Below are 10,391 nucleotides of genomic sequence, written 5' to 3'. Positions count from 1 at the left end.
CCAAATACGGAACTATATTTTTCTGCGTCATGTGAGTGTTTCGACTGGGAGCCAATCACGGGTATGACAGCCACGTGCTTGTGTTTACATTAGGATTTTTCTTACAGGGGAAAGGGTATAAAACATCAGTGAATGGACAGTACAGCCGATAGGAACTGAGTATACGTCCTCACTACTGCCGGCTGGGGATACGTGACAACTAATTAATGTTTGTAAACAAAACTCACGGACATGGGCGGCTTTCGAAGGGGGGGCTACGGAGCTGCAGCACCCCCAGATATCTGTGGCTCTTGTCTCGTTTTATGTTGTGAAATACATTTATTATACAGTCTCTATTTAGCGGCTCGAATTTTTTTTATAAAATTTCGCTCTCATTGACATGCACGCAGTCGTTAGTGAAGTCACTTCCTCCCCTGGTGCTGCCAGAGCGAAACCAGAGACAAGGACTATAGAATGAAGCCACTTCCTCCCCTGGAGCTGCCAGTCTCGTCTCTGCTGCTTTGCGCGTTAGTGTTACCTCTCCCCCTGCTGCCCCTTACCATGAATCCAGAGTTTCCAGGCGCTGCAAAATTTGCAGCAGTTTGTCAGTAGCGCGCAGTTTTAAATACATTTTCTTTAATGTTGTGAGTATAACAAGTGCAACAGTGTTTAATTCTGTACAATATTTACAGTCTATTCAGTTCAGCACCTTAACAATTCAGGAGAAATGTGAAATTAAGTGCCCATCAGTTGAATCTCATAATTGAAAGAGCCGCTAAACAAAATATAAAGGCTCGCCTATTTTTTGCTAATTTATCCAGTATCCCTGCTTTCTTCTCTCGATCTCCTTACAGTCTGTATTAGATTAATGTGTTTCAAAGACAATTCCATCAGCTGGGGCAACAAGATGGAGTTTTAAAATAGGAACAGTAAATGTTATTCATGAGAAGAAGGAGCCATTGCTAGAATGTTTTCAAACCATAATGGAATCTGAAACATCTAACAACACCACAATAAATGAGGCAAGCACGGAACAGTGCACAGTTGAGCAGCGAGATCTGTGAAAATGAAAACCCTAAAAAGCGTCGTAAGGTTGAAGAGATTCAGACAAGGGTTGCGGCAGCCAAGGAAGTGTGTGACCTCATTATCACACAAGCTAACACCCGATTCCAGTTCATAGATAATCTGAACTGTGTCAAGAAAAAATTTGAATGCTACAAAAGCTCATTTCCTGAAAATGACCTAAATGTATGTGTGAAGCTCTTTCCAATGTTCAATAAAGAACAAACTAAAAACGGAACTCACTGTGTTGTATCAGAGACAACAATTCAGAAATATCAGTGACGCAGTCAAGCTCTTGCTCTGAGAACTTGCAGGCCTCATTTTCAGAAGTTGTGACACTACTAAGCATAGCTATCACCATACAAATGACAACTTCCGAACCAGAACGTTGCTTTTCGTGTTTGAAGAGAGTAAAATCCTATCTTAGAAATACGATGAGAGAAGAGAGACTGACCGCATTAGCTAAGTTTTCCATTGTAAAGATTATGTTAAACGACACACCGGATTTTAATAAGAAGATGATTCAAAAGTTTGCAACCTACAAGGCAAGGGGCATGGAACTAATCTTTAAATAAAATAAGTTGCTTGGTTTATTTTTGTATGCAGCCTCCCTTAATTTAATACCCACGAGCCGCCACTGCTCACGGACCAAGGATGCCTATCCTGATATAGGCCTAGCTACTTTATCCGAACCTTGCTTATCAGTGTCTCTCATGATATGAGTAAAAATTTGAATCTTGCGGATAGTACTTATCGAGTAAAACAATGTTAACACTTAGGGGACAGTTATTTTTTCTGAGAAAAGTATTCATTTGGGTCTAATATGGTATTAGAATATTTTGTTGTACCGGTACTATATCCAAGGAATAAACTTTTAACATCTACACAATTCTATTACTTCTAGCATGTGTAAGTGTTTCTTGAATTTTCTCCGTAACGACATTAATGAAATTACCATTGTTGTAGCACTTCCAGAGTGATTATTACGGGTACTCTATATCGATTTGCATGGAATCTCTTTGTCTTGTGACTTGGAAATGATTGATCTTAATTCTTCGTTATGTTTTGCCTCGCCATTTCTTGTCGACTTAAATGTAATGCGGTGTATGAGGGGATATTGTATATCAGGGGTCATCATCTCAGTGCACTATGGTGCAGGCAGTGTTCGCTCTCTAGCTCAGTTCTGTCCCTTACATCCCTACAGTGCAGCAGGAGTTGTAGGGCAGAGGTGAAGGCAGTGGCGTCCTTTCACTTGTTCAACCCTTTTAATCAGTTTCTAATAATTATAATAAAAATAAACACGGAAGAAGCATGTACTTAATTTATTTTAAGAGGAACTGTGTAATAAGTAAATCACCTTTCAGTTTAAGACAGGAAACAAGTTGTATTTTTCCGTTGTGTATTGTAACGGTTTTCAAAGTAGCCTAAATAGTTTTCTTTCATATTAAACTAATTGAGAACTTACAGATCTACAGGGACATCATTTTATTTTTACTAACATTTTTAATATTAACTTGCCTATACCTCTGACTCAACGCCGTTTGCTACCCCTTCCACGACTGGAGTTCGATGATACTGGCGTAATATATAAACAAATCACTTTACTAGGTATAGGAGGGAAGAAAATTAGTTCATCCATTTACGTAAACTAGGAAATATTGCGCTTTTGAGTTTGATCATTTTCATTAGGTTTTTGTTTAATCAAAATACAGTACAGTATTAACAGTACGTGTTTTACTCACGAACTGAGCTGTCCATGTGGCCGTATTCATCATGCAGTGTATATTATACTGTCTACAGCACATTAGCGTACAATATAGAGAATGAAGTTAAATTTAAAAATCACCATAATATGGATATTTAAACACTTTTTTTAATGGTGGCCGTTCATTTCGATGCAGGCTTCAGTTTTAATGTGCATATTATCGCACTACAGTATAGACTATTGTACCTAATCCCAATTACCAGTTTCGTTCTTCATACTAGTAACTCATGTTGAAATAATTTTGTACCTACTCTATAAAAGAGTACCTTACGTACTGTAAATTCAATCTTCACTTCTACCCGATCCGAAAAGATAAAATTACTCAGACATACTAGCTACTGTGCGTCCAAGTGGTTATGTCGTAGGGTCGTAGAAATGGAGGTAATTACGTGACAGTTAATTACTTAACGAGGCCCTTTTATTTAAGTTATTTTAAACAGTTGTATGATGTTACGTAGACTTACAATTCCTAACAGAAATTAATGTTTTCAGAAGAAAGCTAAGACAGCCCAGCCACTACCTGGCGAATAAAAGCTGGTGGGGGAAACCGGGATACGACGAAGGCAAATGGACGACAGTGCCTGTGCAGAAAATGGTTCAATATTGAAAGCTTTTTCGTCACTGGAAAACGCGAACATATTTTTGGAACGTACTGTTTACTATGATCGTAAGGCTACTATATGCGGTCTTGGATCTGTGTGGAGGACGGTGAACTTCATTAGTAGAAGGAGTGGGAGTGAAGTACATTGAAAAACTCAGGTACAATAAAAATTGAAGTAAAAATAAAATGATGTCCCTGTATAATGATTAGACTTCGTTGAATTGCCACACGCAGCATGCAATCAGGTTGCCGATGTACGGTAGTATAGAGGAGGTGAGCGACCGCCCGGTCTCGTAGTATAAACAGTTCATGTTAAGAGATGTGATCGGTCCAAATAGATAGAGCAGCTACAGCTAATGTATACCTATGTAAGCACTTGTTTTTGCATTACTGTGGTTGGAATAGTCAAAGATTAACATTTGTTCAGTCCAGACAAGAATTCAATCAAACATACTACAATGAGAATTCCAAATAATTGTTCCTGGAATACCCTTACCCCCGCAGCCAGTCTTGACCCGTTGGGGAATGTGATTGGATGCTGTTAATTATTATGCAGAACATTTCGGCAAAATAATGGAGGTAATTGATGCATTGGATAGCACAGACAGTTCCGCTGTTGCAGCTGTAAAATCATTGCCTTCTGAACAGCTATTGGAAGATATTCTGTTCATTGATTCTAATTTTAAAATCGTGCCCAAAAGCATCATCCTGTTAGAATCGTCTAAACTACAACTCTCAGAAGCCCTTAATATAGTGGATAAAGTATCACAAACCGTTATCCAAAATAACAATTCACTAATTCCAGAAAAAGTGAAATGTAAGTTGCGAAACATTATTGCTAAAAATTCTGCCTATTCACAAATTCGTATTATAAATGATGTACTATCAGGTCACGAAAGACATCTGAAGTTGGTGTAATAAAAAGTAGTGACTTTCCGTTCTTCAAATATGTACGTATTACATCGTGTGATTGTTGAACGTACATTTTCCCAATATAAAAACTGTTTAAGTGACCATCGGAGGAGGTTACTTTGCAGTCGCTCAAAATGTACGCAACTCTTCACTGCAATGCACATATTCAAGAATGATGTGAGTATCTTACATTAAATTTTAAGAGTTAATATATCTCGCTACAAATTATTGTGTATTTACATGTTTAGACATTTCCTACTTCAATGATCATTCATTATATTTCTTGAATGCAGGATACAGGTTTTATTGTAACCGCAGTGTACTGCTCAGTGTTTACATCAGAGGCATACTCCATCCGTTGCATGCTCCCTTGTCATACAGTCTATACCGCGTGCGCAGTAAACCTTGCGATTCTCGTGGCAATTCCACGAAGTCTAATGATGATATTAAACAAATCAAATCCGTTACTAATATTTAAATCATGTCATCCTATTCCTTTGTTCAAGTGTCGTCAATAAAATAAAATAAATTAACCATTTTTTATCTGACACTATATTACAAAACCAGTTATTTGTTACTATGTATAACATATGAAACATATTACCGTCTCTGTTACAAGACTGAAGTAGGCCTAAATTATTTTATTACAATGTAAATAAAAAATTATAAAAATTATTTCGGCTGATCATTAGCATTGGTTTTCCTGGATTTTTAAGTCACGTTTCAGTTTAAGGCAACAAACTTTTTCGTTATGTATTGCAACGGTTTTGATAGCAAATAGTTTCTTTTCATGTTAAAGTAATTGAGAACATACAGACATATAATGCATTTTCACTGTTACAAAATATTCAACAAATCGAATCCATTACAATATTTAAATCGTATGATCCTTTTCCTCTGTTCGAGTGTCGTCAATAAAATAAAATAAATTATCCATTTTTTAACTGATACTATATGTCACAATACCAATTGTTTGTTATTATATATAACATATGAAACATATTATCTTATCTGTTTCAAGACTGAAGTAGGCCTAAATTACTTTATTAGAATGTAAATAACAAATAATAAAATTATTTTCGCTGATTATTAGCATTGGTTTTCCTGGATTTTTGAATTCGTTTTTCCCTCACTAACTGGTCAATGTTAGGTGTCAATGCTCGTATATAACAAAATCGAAGAAGACATTGTAAATTTATTATGGTCAGAAAGTTGGCTTGGCTCGACACACTGCACACTACTACCTCCTCAGCCAGCGTCTCGGCGCTCCGAACTACTGGGTGTTCAGTTCAAAATGTGTCTTGGCTCGCTATATGCCGTCATGTGGCTAGCTGATGAGCCTAGAGAATTCAATCTTCCTACACTTCCGCAGCTCAGGTGTATAATCTAAGAGGCAGAGAAGTTGGCTAGCAAGTACGGCGTTCATTCTGAAGAGTACATGCCGATACGTACGGTAACGCCGGTAGTGGCAGGAATGTGAACTGTTTGGAAATACGTACTGTCGGGATATGGGGAGAGGGTTAAGACGATTACTTACGTATTTGTTGACATTAACTTCGACGGTCAACATGGACACGGAGCATTTGATTTGTGTTGTGGAATGTTACCGTACGCAACCGATGATAACAAATACCCTGCGTACGACTTGCCGGCGCAAAACACAGTTCGAAAGAGGTTATGGTAGCACACAGACCGTACAGACCGCCATCTGTTGCTACGACGTTCAAGTTATACCGTACATGTCCTCAAGTTCAGATTGAAGAACGCCTTAAATAATAGGCAACTTCTCTAACATATCAGCTGAAACTCGCTTCAAATCGGTGACCCAACAACAGTGACGTCGTGACACACTTTGAAATGAACACCCAGTATAGTCCCGTCCAGCTTATTCCGAATCTCACCGGTCCGTTGACATCAATGACGTCACGTTGCAGCGCAATAAGGAACAAAACTGCTGGAAGAATCGATGGCTGTCATGGCGACTGCACAAGTTGTTGTCTGTGCTACGCTAGAAAAATTTTGCGAAATTTTCGTACTCCCATCTCGTTCAAAGAAAAGATAGCATAAACAATTTATTTCTTGAACCAGTAGTAATAACTGGTCCGTTGAAATGTTCGCTCATAAGCCATTAACATATTGTTTTTAAGTTGTGCTCATTACAAACAATACAGCAGAACTAAAGCAGAACACACCGCCATGACACAACAGTGCACGATGTCATTCGTCTGCTAATTCCCGCCCTATACAAGAACCAATCAGATTCATTGATGGCGGCTGATGGAGACTGCCGCCACCTCTGCAAGTTGATGACACCGGCGCGACACCAACGACGTCATCGGTGGAATTCGGAACAACTTGATGCCATCGGATTTCTCACCAGTGAGATTCGGAATACGCTCGTCCTCTAATTTCCGGCAGCCAATCGCGTTGCAGGTCGGCTACATTTAAACGTGTGCGTCTTGTGATTCGCTGATTCATTTCTTAAGGCTCGATAAATACTTAGTATAATCGCCCGCCATTTTAGCTCTTTCGTTGGCGTTCGCAGAAAGCACACGAAGACGTTATTTGCCGCTCAATTATTTGCTGAATAACATTGCGTTTGATTTATTATCATAGGAGCTACGACATGATAATGTTTAACGGTGTGGCAAATAGATTCCTCGTATGGTAGCTCGGCAACGTAAGAACAAAAATGGCGAACGATACTAGCTACCTAGACTTTATAGAGCCTTCACTTTCTAAGACGTAAGCAAAGAGGCGGAGTCACGCCGGAAATAACAGCGTCGGGACTATAGTATGTAGGCCAGTTGACGATGACTGTTGTATATAATTTGATCAACAGTAGGCAGGTAAACATTGCGGGCGTTCTCCCTTATGGGTACTGACTGCGACTGCGACTGTCCTCGCAGTGAAGAGAGAGGTAGCAGGCGAGGTAAAGTTTGAACGCGTGCTGTTGCTGGAACGAAATTGAAGAACAGTTCGTAATAGAACGGGATGTCATCGCTGGTGTTCAGTAGTGTATTGAGATTTGATAATTATAATGGAAGTTATATTATTTTTCTGAGGGTTATGTACAGGGACATCATTTTATTTTTACTAACATTTCTAATATTAACCTGGCTATACCTTTGGCTTAAAGGTTGTGAACCGGAAACACCGTTTGCTAACCCCCCTTCCACGACTGGAGTTATATGATACTGGCGTAAGATACAAACAGATCACTTTGCTAAGTATAGGAGGGAAGAAAAGTAGTTCATCCATTTACGTAAACTAGGAAATATCGCGATTTTGAATTCGATAATTTTCATTAGGTTTTTCTTTCAAAATACAGTACAGTATTAACAAGAAGTGTTTTTACTCTCGAACTGAGCTGTCCATTCGGACATATTCATTATGTAGTGCATATTATACTGTCTACAGCACATTAGCGTACAATAGGCCTATAGAGAATGAAGAAGTTAAATTGAAAAATAATCATAATATGGATATATAAACACATATTTGAAAATGATGGCCGTTCATTTCTATATAGGTTTCAGTTCTTTTTTGCATATTATCGCACATAGACTATTATACCTAATTCCAATTACCAGTTTCGTCTTTCGTACTAGTAACTCATGTTGAAATCTATCTGTACCTACTCCATAAAAGAGTACCTTACGTACTGTAAATTCAATCTTCACTTCTGCCCGATCCGAAAAGATAAAATTATTCAGACATGCTATTTACTCTCCGTCCAAGTGGTTTTATCGCAAGGTCGTAGAAAGGGGGGAAACCACGTGACAGTTAATTACTTAACGAGGCCCTTTTATTGATGTTATTTTAAACAGTTGTATAATATTACGCAGACGTCCAATTCCTAACAGAAATTAATGTTTTCAGAAAAGAGCTAAGACAGCCCAGCCACAAAGGGACGGGCAGAAGAGGGTGGGGGAAACCGGGATGCGACATAGGCAAACGGACGACAGTATTGTGCAAGAATATGATTCAATATTGAAAGCGAACATATTTCTGGAACGTACTATACTCACTAACTCAGTACTGTTTGTGTTTGCTATGACCGTAAGGCGACTTTGACTGTATACGCTTGGTTCTGTGTGGAGAACAGTTGGAAGTTTACTAGTAGAGGGGGTGGGAGTGAAGTACATTCAAAAACTCAGGTACAATAAAAATTGAAGTAAAAATAAAATGATGTCCTTGTATAATTGAAACGTGGTTACTGAAACTTGTTTCTACTGGGAGACGAAAAGACGATATTGGAAACTGGGTATTCCAGGTCGACACATAAATACGACAAGCTCGCTACAGTGTGTATTTGCTTTGTTTATCAGTGACGCAGCCTCTTGCCGGCTCCAGACTCACGTCGGCCTCGTCATGTTAGTGTCAAGTCTTCTTGTTCAAACCAACCGACTGTTGATACGATCATGTAGCAAGCAGTATGTTAGGTGAAATGTGAGCGAAGACAGGGAAGCGGACCCTCGCGGAGCTACCAAACTCATGCGTATGTCGTTGTCTAGATACACACACACAAAAACGGTGAAGGGGCGGTCTTCAAACATATGCCTGCCTTCTTTATTGTGCAGGATTCTTAGGCACAAATGGATGATTATGTGGATATCATGAATAACAGTGCGTTCATACCCAGGGGCGGATGCAAGGGGGGGATTAAGGGGATATATCCCCTCCCGAAATTTTGAGAAAAATACGAAACAAGAAAAAAAAATAACATTAATTTTAATTCGTGAATCTACATAGGAATTACAGAGTTTTCCACGTAAATTCTCTTTGCTAAAGTGTTAAATTCCAAGAACTGCAGGAAGACAAACACAGCGTTCTTACTTCAAGACAGAGAGTCATGAAGAGTATTTTAGGCTTGTAATTTTCCTTCTCTTCTTAGACTATTTCATCAAGAACAGGTTTTTAAATCATAAGGGAATCCTAAAGTCCATACAAACTTTGCTGCCTAAAAACATAGTGCGAGCATCAGATGAAGATTTAGAAACTGCTGTTCAGGCTGTAGTAAATCAGTGGCCCAATGATGTTGATGCATCACCAGAGTCTTTCTTCAATGAATTGAAAATGTGGAGAAGAAATTTCCTTCACCTAATACCTACTGATTTTATATCATCTTTGAAAAGGTGCAATGAAATTATTTTTCCCTGCACTCACAAGGCGCTAAAACTTTTCTGCACGTTGCCTGTATATAACTACAGCAACACCAGAACGGTCGTTCTCAACATTGCGGTGTTTGAAGACTTACTTGAGGAGCACGATGGGAGTAGACAGATTAAATGGACTGGCCTTGATGTATATACATAAGAATGTAGAAGTAAAAGCTCATGAAGTACTGGATGAAATGCCTAAGAAGCCTCGTCGCCTTCTTCTGTAAATGCCATTCTGTCATTGTTTTTGTATTGCAGTCATTGTAAATGTTAAAATTAAAAAATTATGGTTTATTCAACAACGCTCGCAATTGCCGAGATTATATCAGCGTCGCCGTTGTGCCGGAATTTTTTCCCTCAGGACTTCTTTTACATGCCAGTAAATCGACTGATATGAGGCCTGTCGCATTTAAACACACTTAAATGCCATCGAGCTGGGTTGGGGTAGAACCCGCAACTTCGAGCACAGAAGGCTATACATACTACGCTACTCAGGCCAACTTGTAAATGTTTGTGACTCGGAAACAAATTGTGAGTCTATAAACTTATTTGTCATTACTCCATTTTTACTATCTCCCCAAATCCCTCCCCGAAAAAAAAAAATCCTGCGTCCACCCCTGTTCATACCCTCCTCTCCTTTATCTTGTAAATCCCTTTTTATCCTCCATATGATTTTCATTTTCTACCTCAATTGTCTTCCTTTCCACATTTCTTACTTTACTTAAGTTATTGTCTTCTTTTTTATTTGTTTGTTTAACTATGCTGTATCAAATACGAGGTTAATGTAATTGGTGATAGCGAGATGATATTTGGCGAGATGGAGTCGAGGATTCGCATCATGTGCAATCTTAGTAACACCAGCCCGGAAACATTCGTATAACTCTCGTCTTCCTTATTCTACTACCCTTGA

This window comes from Periplaneta americana, chromosome 10 (genome assembly GCF_040183065.1).
Source record: "Periplaneta americana isolate PAMFEO1 chromosome 10, P.americana_PAMFEO1_priV1, whole genome shotgun sequence".
Taxonomy (NCBI): Eukaryota; Metazoa; Arthropoda; class Insecta; order Blattodea; family Blattidae; genus Periplaneta; species Periplaneta americana.
Note: the sequence above shows the minus strand (reverse complement) of the source record.